This window comes from Phalangium opilio, unplaced genomic scaffold (genome assembly GCF_054372755.1).
Source record: "Phalangium opilio isolate 3A_F unplaced genomic scaffold, DU_Popi_V2 ptg000078l_1, whole genome shotgun sequence".
Lineage (NCBI taxonomy): Eukaryota > Metazoa > Arthropoda > Arachnida > Opiliones > Phalangiidae > Phalangium > Phalangium opilio.
Window position 1 is genome coordinate 3,855,156 of NW_028324186.1, and position 10,426 is coordinate 3,865,581.

Sequence of the window (10,426 nt, forward strand, 5' to 3'; positions counted from 1 at the left end):
TAAAGTACTAGGTTCATTAAATTTGATTTTCCCTTCTAACATAGGTAACTCCCAATCTCTCATAAAAAAAATTCCTACGGCTCATCAGTTTTCAATGTATGACTTAGATGCTATAAATGGTTTTTCTTTCTTACGTTTCCTTGGGGTAACTTTCGTATACTATTTTGTACCACGAATACATTTTTTTGCTTTTCTCTTTGCACATGTTGGCAATTTCCTCTTCCAATAAATACAGTCCATTGACTTTTTCAATGTCAACTTCTGTGTTTGAGCAAAACAATAATAATTGTTTAACGACGTCGTAAATTCTATAGTTCGATGATTTGGGTACATCTTTTTCGGCGTTGTAAGTTTCTTCCAGCTTTGCAGCTATATATTTTATTGTTAAATATCTTGCGCCTGAAAATGTTAAATATGGAAGAATATATAGGAATAGTTTTGCAGATTTATTTCTCCATATATTATGTCTATTTTAACGACTATTTTTATTTTAAAGTTAAGTTAAAATGATTAAATTAAAATCTAAACTATTCAGTTTGCACTTACTCATTTTTTTGGCGTTAATTTTACTAAAGACCTGTTAAAAAAAAAATGGAAATATTAGAACAAAGATTTATAAAACTTGATCTCGTTTATAATTCGCTCTTTGGTGTTCGACCTTAGTCGATCCTAAATTAAACCATTTCAGGAAAAGCATAGTAAATGTACCCGCGGTAAAGTTTACCCTATTCAATAAGTTAATCTCGGGTTATTTTGTTATGAGCAAGTTAAGTAAAAGTTAAGTTGGTTTCCCGTGAAATATTTAGTTTAAGTTTCAGTCTAAGTCCCATTTCGCAAGTGTCAATGTGCCTCATGTTTTTATCGAGATTAAACTAGTTAACTAGGGGTTTGAACGATTCTTTAACGTTCAAAACCCCACATTTTTAGCTCTGGATTTCTTATCATTGTGTATAAAACGTACTTTAACACTTACCAGATTGGATTTCCTTCGAATAATATAATTGTCCACGTAGTTTCTTACTCGATCGTACAACAATACCTGTTACAGAATGAAAGTGTTGTCAAGTGAACTCATTATTTGGTCTTCTGTACTTGATAAGTTCAACTCATGTTTATTCCCTTTACCAAGCATTTCACGAAAAGCAAAGTTACTTTACCGGCGGTGTACTTTACCGTATTCAATAAGTTTATCTAAGGTTAACTCCCTTTACTCCTCTTTCTTTTACCCCGATTGTTCACCGACCATTTTGCTATGTGCAAGTTAAGTAAAAGTTAAGTTGGTTTCCCGTGAAATATTTGGCTTAAGTTTGAGTCATAGTCCCCTCATGTTTTGGTCGATACAAATATTATAAACGAGTTTACTTTGGGTTTTGAACAATTCTTTAACGTTCAAATCCCCCCATTATTAAAAAGTGAAGCTCTGGAAACGAAATTGGAAACATACCTCATTTGGGGACCTTCGACCGGCTCCATTTAAGGACTTCTATCTATTGACACTTCGTAAACCAGAATGAAAATGTTAGTTAAGTAAAATGGTCTACTTCGTGTTGAACTGTAGTTTCATCCCTTTTCTGAGGACAATAACATTAACTCTATTCATTGGGTTAATCTCAGGTTAAGTCCCTTTCCTAATGTTTCTCCTATCCTGTAAAATGTGTAGTTAAGTAAAAGTTTCGGTATACCCCCCTCTATTTGTTTTCATTCCTTTTAAGATTTTTATTGCTTTTACGGATGCGTCAAAAGACGAGGGTGCCGTCGCTCTTTCAAATCTCGTACACAAAAATTCACTAAAATCGCCGTCATCTCTCGAAGCTTTACACAGGGTTCATACAACTTTTGTAAAAAACATTTTCCAGGGATTTCCAGGCTTTTCCACTTTTATTTCCTCGAGTTTTCCTTAATTTTCCAGTATATGGCAGTATCCTATGGATCAAATGTTATCGAAATAGGGTGGCAAATAGGACTATTATACAATCAAAGGAACCCTATATCTAATTTAACCAGAGTTATGAGCCTCCAAAGTTTAGTGTAATGTTAATCCTACGGAGGGAATATTCACGAACATTTTGCTTAATTATTCGGCAAATATCTCTCAATTTACATAAAAAATTCTAAATTTCCCCGAGTAGCTTTTGTTAACTATTTATTTCCCTCATTTTTCCATTTTTCCCTGTTTTCCTTTTTTTATGAACCCTGTTTACAGAAATCCTTCCAATCTTTTAATTAAAAAACGTGAAATTGACCTTCAAATTAGTAAAATCATTATTTAGTCATTGAAGTCATGCAAATCTATAGTGTTTTATTATCAAGTACGCTCTAATGTCGGTCCCCTCGGTCAAGTTCTCCCCTATGCCATGCATTTGTTCTCACGCTATAGGATCGGGAACTCCCTATCTCGTACGATAGCTTATTCTGTATATACTCTGTTACAACACCGGTTTGCAGCACGCGCAAAGTTAAGTGTCTATGTAATGTAGCTTTGTACGTGCTGTCAAGAGACTAAAAACTTCAGTATCTTCAGGATTTAAGATATCCGCTATTTTTTTAGCTCGAGTGCACGGACCTCTAGGCCTTAGTTTTCAAATACGTGTGAAATTGTATACAGCCTACCACACGTATTTGAAACTAAAGCCTAGAGGTCCGTGCACTCGAGCTAAAAAAACTCGCGGATATCTTAAATCCTGAAGATCCTCAAGTTTTTTGGTCTCTCGACAGCACGTACAAAGCTACGTTACTTAGAGACCTAGGTTTACGCGTGCTGCCAAACGATGTTGTAACAGAGTATATACAGAATAAGCTGTCGTTCGAGATAGGGAGTTGCCTATCCTGCAGAGTGAAAACAGATTTCCTCACGCGCATTCTTTATCCATGCCTATGCCATAAAATAAATTTTCTCTGCCGTTTATGACGCCAGATGTTTCGTTTTTTTTATCTATTTAAATGTAGTAAAATTTTTCCTATTTCCTACTAATTTTAAGATAATTCTGCTTATAGAAACATTTTGAAAATGTCGCGCATAGTTTTTAAAATTCTAATTAGTTTGAGATTAAATGTATAATATGAATTAGGACCTCCGACGTACTGCGTAACGCCCTGCCTTCATGTTAACAAAATTCCAGTGGCACGCTCCATGCCCAAATGAATTTTAACTAATTTGAATATTAAAATTAATCGGTTATATTTCCCCAAATGTTTAACTATGCACTATTCTCTAATAAATAATAGCTTAAGTTATTCAAAAACAATGCATTTTCCACTTCACCCTAACTTTGAAGTAACTCATACTTCACAAAAGTTCTATAGGAATAAAAAATTATATACAAAGTCGTATTTGTTCTATAAGGCAACGAATTGAAAGGTAAATTTCGGGTTTATTGCAGTGTAGCGCGTCTTAGCTGGACGAAACCTTGAAATAAGTTAGTCCATGGTTAAGTATGAGTTCAGTAGGTATCGCGGCGGTTATCTTAACTTGTGTGTCTGGGTTATCCTATTTCATAAGCAAAACCTAGCTTCCCTTCGTTTCCATCTGTAACATTTTGCACGGGGTATATATTGTGAGTGAAAAAACTAGAGGTACCAGTTAAATTCTCTTCAATGTCCATGGTTAACTTAACTTCTATGTTTGTGTTTTATTTATCTTGGCTAACTTTTCTTCGATGTTTGTGGTTAACTTCTTTTCGATGTCTTTGGTTAAGTTAATTTCGATGTCCGCGGTTAACTACTTTACTTCCGGTTTTCAAAGGTATAAGTGGCTTTGGTTATTATACTCGCTATGCGCGTTTAATAGAATAAGTCGTATAAGATAAATCGGAGTTAAATTATTTTGTTGGGGTGAACTTGTTTTGTATCTTAAGCCGCTGTTTCCTTACCAAGGTGAATATTCAATGGTGAATATTTCTTGAGTATATGTAAATGTTTCATTTTTTCGAGAAAATCAGATAAACGCGGTCGTGGCTAATTTTCTTCTAGGAAAGGGGGTTTAAGAATACTTTGATAGGTAAGATACATTTATTGTTAGTAGCAAGAAAGAATGAAAACTTGAGTCCAAATAACTTTTATCACTGATTTTCGCTATTCTAACATGGCTATTAATAAATACATAGCGCTGAAAATAATAGATCATGGAAGACTTATCAAGAGGAGCGACGTACACCAAAACGAACGAGGATCATCCAGCACACGTTTGTGAAGGGTCATTTTTAAACTGCGTTTCTTTGAAAGATAAAAACTTTAAACTAAAAGGAACGTATGTAAATTTATCGGGGGTTCAACTAAAGGCATTGATGGCCATCTGCGCCCGCCATGAGATAATTTTACCCCGCGGTAGCAGAGGAGGGTTTCTCTTAGGTATACTTCATCATAAATTAGTCTAATAATCTACAATTGTCTTCTTTATTAAAAATGTTTAAATAACCAATTTTGAATTTCAAGAGATCGTACAGTCCCGGACAAAAGTTTCTGGACATTTTCATTTGGCTGCCATTTTGTTCCTATTTGAGCTAGAGAAACAAAATAGGACTTTCTAAATAGGTTGATTTCTCAAGATTATTTAATGTTAAAAATGACACTGTGGCGCTAATAGGGCGTTAGCCACAGCAGAAATAGTAAAGCCCCCCGATAATGACGTCACGAAATAATGCTTCAAATGGATCAACAATGCTATCGTTGCACGCGTCTTGTCACGTAGAATCCGAAACTGTTTTCAAATTGTAAATCAGTTCAGAAAATCAAACGTTATGACAAACAACGTGACGTTCAAAACAATAGCAAATAAGCCTAACGGTTATTGATTTCTTCTATATCAACTTAGCTCAGTAGTAAAACATTACGATCAGAAAAACAGGATGTTCAAGCCATAGCATAGTTTTACTCTGAAATTATAGAAATGAGGTTTTAAGAATTACGTTCAGTAATTTATTTATTTATTAGTTAATTGCCAGTAGGGTCTCGATTTTAAAAGGACAATAGGGTTCCAACTTAGAAATAACGGTTTTGGATGAAGCTTTGGAGAAATAAAGGTTTTGGATGAAGCTTTAGAAAGTAGAAATTTTGAATTTGTGTGCAGGATAATGTTAAGTCTGTGAATTTGGAATAATAAGCAAGTTGTGATTGCTAAAGTGGAAGGATTTTCGACATTAAAAATTTTTCAAATATTCTATAATGCGCGAAGTTTGCGTTTTGGGTTGAATTCTTCTGTGGCTTTTCTGTAGTAAATGTTTTAAGCTCTTGAAGAAAAAATATTTTGTGTAGCTTACGGGTGGGTGGCTTTCGATGATTAATGTTTTTGTGTCTTTTCGGTAAATAATGATTGGGCGTCTTTTCGGTATAAATTGTAGCGGAATATCAGGAATGAATATTCACGATGACATGCATTAGAGAAGAATGTAACAACGACAAATTCTTGAAGAAGGATGCGAATATTAATTCTCATTGTGAAATGGATGGTAATCTCCGAAGATAATGGTTCGAATTATTATATTATTTAAATTAAAAAGACTCACTTGTCCTAATGACATGAAAATATTGATATTCAAATACTTCTCCTTTTGTCTGGAAGTTTAATTTTTCCACCACTTTTGAAATTAGACCACTATCTCTTTAAATTTTGGAATTCCATATATTTTTTGTTAAATCTAAGGTTAATTATAGAACGTTGTATTTAAAAAAGTAGTCTTCAAATAATGAATGAAATGAATTTTTAATGTGTATATAAAAAACCGTATAAGTAGTTCACTGGAATTTACACAGTCATCAACTACATAATAATAATAATAATGAATGAATCAGTTTATTGTGTGTAAAAAAGCCTTGCGGCTCACGAGATTACACACGCGATCATACACAATATCACAAACAATACAAATTTAAATATAAACTTTACAGGTGGTAAAAAACGCTCTGTTATTTATATCTTAAAGGAAACAATTTTAGTAATTAAAATAAAAAAAATATGAAGTCTAAACTAAATCAGCGTATTTACATGAGAAAATGTCCAGTTATGTTAATAATAATAATAATAATAATAATGGTGGCTGGGCTTCATGAAACGAGAAAAAATACCTTTTGTATTTTGTTTCCGAGTAGGTAGGCTGCCTGGTTTTTTAAGATTACAGCATGGCAATCACTTAATTCATCAGCCACGCCAAAGTGTATAATCACGGTAAACTAGTGCCTGCCTATGTTGGAGATGATGTTGCGATTTACGTTTATTCACTAATGAAAATGTTCAGGAATTTTATCTTGAATGTTTGCAAAAATTTAACCCTGAATATTTTTAAAAATTTAATCATGAACATTTTTAAGAATCTCAACATGAATATTTTCATGAATTTAATCATGAATACTAAGAAAAAAATCTATCATGAATATTAAGAAAAATCCATCTTTCATTTCCTAATAGAGATATTATGAAAGGCAACATATAAATTCTATTATTTGAGTTGTAAAAAATGACATTTTTTAACTTCCGTTTTTAAGAATTTTAACCTACTAATCCGCTTTAAGCCTTTCGAGTGCTTGAGTGGTCAGTCTTGGCGTGTAGATTGGAGTCAGTATGGTAGTGCATGAAGGTAAATTTGCTGTTGGGAAACCTTTCCAAAACACTAGGAGTTGCACATATAAAAATGCAGTGTTTTGTTCTTCGATTTGAACCAAACACACAAGAATTCACCGCCGAGACGCATCGTTGATGGAAAAACGGCCGCTGTGTTGGACCGTGGTTTACATAGTTCATTAAAGAGCGTATAAAAACTAAATTGGTCCACATCCATCCTCTAAAAAATTACCTGGCCATCGTGTCCGATGACGAAACGTTTATCATTCGTAGAGAATACACATTCTAATTGCTCGAGTGTCTAATTTGGATGATCTGTTACTAATTGAAGCCTCTTTAGACATTTAGAGAAAAGAAACTACACGTTTCTTAAGTGCCACGCGAAGCGTTCAAAAAGACCCTGTCTCACCAAAGTTCATCTTACGGTTTTAAACTTAGTTGAAGTTGCTCACAAGTATCACGGTTTAAAAACTTCTCGGTAGGTCAAATCTTTGGTCGTCCTATTCTTTGCCTATCAACTCCATCGTTAAATTAAGTTTTTAAGAATGTCAATTTTCAACCAAAAACTAATTTTTACTTCACTCGACGAAAACCTATTTTCACCTCTTCCAAGTTTACTATATAAAACAGACCGCAAACCACTCTTTTTATCATTTAATTTTCATATTCTCCGAACAAGTAAAATGGCTGATAGAGTATTAATTCTTCGTCAAATTGTTGAACTTCATGAGCAGGAGTTTTGTAATCGTGAAATGGCTCGGCAGTTAAATGTTTCACCTACGACAGTGGCTACTTGGATTGACCGTGACAGAAATAACGAGTTTAACGGTGGACCTTATAGGCAAAGAGGAGGACGACCAAGGGCTTTACCAATAGAGAAAATCGACTAATTGGTAGGACAAGCAGGGCACAGCCATTTCTAACTGCACGGCTTGTTAGAACGGAACTTGAGCTGCAGAAGAGTGTGAGGACCGTACGAAGAGCCTTGGCAAGTCAAGGCCTTAATGGAACTAAAGAAAAGTTGAGCGCCATGAACCGACGAGGGAGACAGGAATTTTCTCGTTTACATTTAAATTGGACACTCGAGCAGTTGGAAAGAGTAGTTTTCACGGACGAGAAAGGTTTCGTCGTCGGAAATAATGGGCAGGTAATTTCTTTAATTGAGAGGAAGCAATGAGATGAATGACAGAATAAGATCAACATAGTCTATTAATATTACAGTGAACTTGAGTATTCAAATATTTATATTTCTTTAATGTTAAAAATATATTGGTGAGAAGACTTGCCTGCACGCGCTACAATAAGCCTTACATCGCCGAGGTCCAACGCAGCGGCCGTTTTTTCAATCAACGTTTGGGGCTGGCTATCGGCAACGAATTCCGGGTGTTTGGTTCATATCGAAGGACGGAACAATGCCCAACGATATGTCCAACTCCCGGAGAACGATTGCTTTCCTAGCATATTGGAAAGGTTCCCCGACGGGATCTTCACTTTTATGCACGACCGAGCTCCGATCCACACGGCAAGAGTGACCACTCAAGCCCTGGAGAGGCTTAGTGCGGTTCATGGTTTTACGGTAAATATCTTGTCACTGTAGTTAACGATGTAATTCATTAGACGGATTTAATCTCTATTTAATACCTTGCAACCGTTAATTTCTCATGAAGGTGATGAATCGGCCTTCAAAAGGCTATGACCTGAATCCAATCGAAAACCTGTGGGCAGAGATGGTTCGAAAAGTTGACCATGTCAACGTCAAGATTTTGGAGATGAAATTTTTGGTGCAACAAATATTAATATAAGTGTTCATGAATATTCAGAGGAGATTAAAATATCAGTCCTAGTTTCACTATCTACAAAGGACCCAATAACAGTTGGCTTTGAAATGCTAGAGCGATTAAGTGTTTCGGTTTTATTCAATGAGGGTAAAGTTAAAATTAATTTACCCTCTGAGAAATTCTGTTCATTTTGCTTAACATCTGGAGATACATCGATTAACTGTTTCAAGAAAAATTCCAGGCATAGCGAAAAAGCGCCTTCAAGCATCCAACTCCAAGTTAGAAGACAACAATATTCTCCTTTAGTACACCCTTCCACAATCACAACAACCCATCTTTCAACTGACAATCAAACATCTGCAATGGACCATCAAAGACGAAGGTCAAATCAAGATATGGCACGAATCAGCGCTAGAAACGCATCGTTTTCGTTGAGGGATAACCGAGCGCGAGATTTATCACACCATAGTGCTAGAAACACAACATAATCGTGGAGGGATAACCAAGCGCTAGATTTATCACACCATAGTGCTAGAAACACAACATATTCGTCGAGGGATAACCAAGCACGAGATTTATCACAACATCGCTCTAGAAACCCAACACATTCTTCAAGGGATAACCAAACACGAGAGTTGGCGCAACATCGCTCTAGAAACACAACACATTCTTCAAGGGATAACCAAACACGAGAGTTGGCGCAACATCGCTCTAGAAACCCAACACATTCTTCAAGGGATAACCAAACACGAGAGTTGGCGCAACATCGCTCTAGAAACACAACACATTCTTCAAGGGATAACCAAACACGAGAGTTGGCGCAACACCGTGCTAGAAACACAACAACACATTTTTCAAGGGATACCAACACAACTGAAATGGTGCCTCGGCAACAAGTAACTACAAGCTCAAAAGCGCTTTCACGTGAGGGACTCAGCTTTGCAAGAGCATTTAATTTACCACCAATCCCGTTTTCCCGTATGAGCCTAGACGTCGAAAGACCACTTAATTTACCAACATATAGGCCAAGACCCTCGAACGCTGTAGAAATAAATAAAACTGTGGAGAGTGACACAACTACAGATCGTACGGTGGTTGACACAACTGCCTCGATGGGAAATGACTCGGATACGCGTCCTAAAGGTATAGGCTCTATGGAAAATGCCTCGTATACGCGTCCTAAAAGAATTGACTCTATGGAAAATGCCTCGAATACGCGTCCTAAATCGATGGAAAATGCCCCAAACACATTTGATTTACTGCAAGCAAATTCAGTTCAAGGTGTGTTTTAGACTACTGTTGAAACATCATCAAGCCTTAAAAAATATATTTCTATATCTTTTCTACCCTAAAATCAGTCTCTGATAATAGTGAAGATGAATCTGAAATTCGTGAAATATCCACTATATTTTATCCAACGAAAATGGCAGTTCAGACCTTCGATAATAGTGAAGATGAATCCCATACCTGTGAAGTACCCAAAATATTTTACCCCTCGAAAACGGTAGTTCAAGGTAGATTAATGTATCTTTTTAAAATTTCTTATCTTTTAAGAAACTATGCTTCGGGGTTGTCTGTCATTTAAGAGTGCTGCTTAGTTTTGAATCTGAATGACCTGAATTAAAGTCAGCGCTGTGCTAATTAGCTGACAACTAATTGAATTAGAATTAGCAATTAGGGAAATATTTATGAACTAATTAATTAGCCAATTAGAAATTAGACATAGAAACTAATTCAATTCAATTAGAAATTAGGCATTTATTTATCAAAATAATTAATTAGAATTTTACAACAAATTGGCGTAAAAGATTAATTGAAAATCGAATTGGCTAATTAGTTAATCCTAAATCTAATTAAATTTTAATTAGATAATTACGTTTCCGATTCATACTAATTAATTAGAATTACTTCTCAATTAGCACTAAGGTAATTAAAATTCAATCACCATTTTCAATTAGAAATTAAATTAGCTAACTTATTAATTAGCACAGCTCTGAATTCAAAGTAAAAAGCCTTTCAGTCTGTTGTTTTCGATAAAGCTTGAATTACACTCACAAATAGCTGGCAACACTTGTCTGCACCATATCAAAAGAAA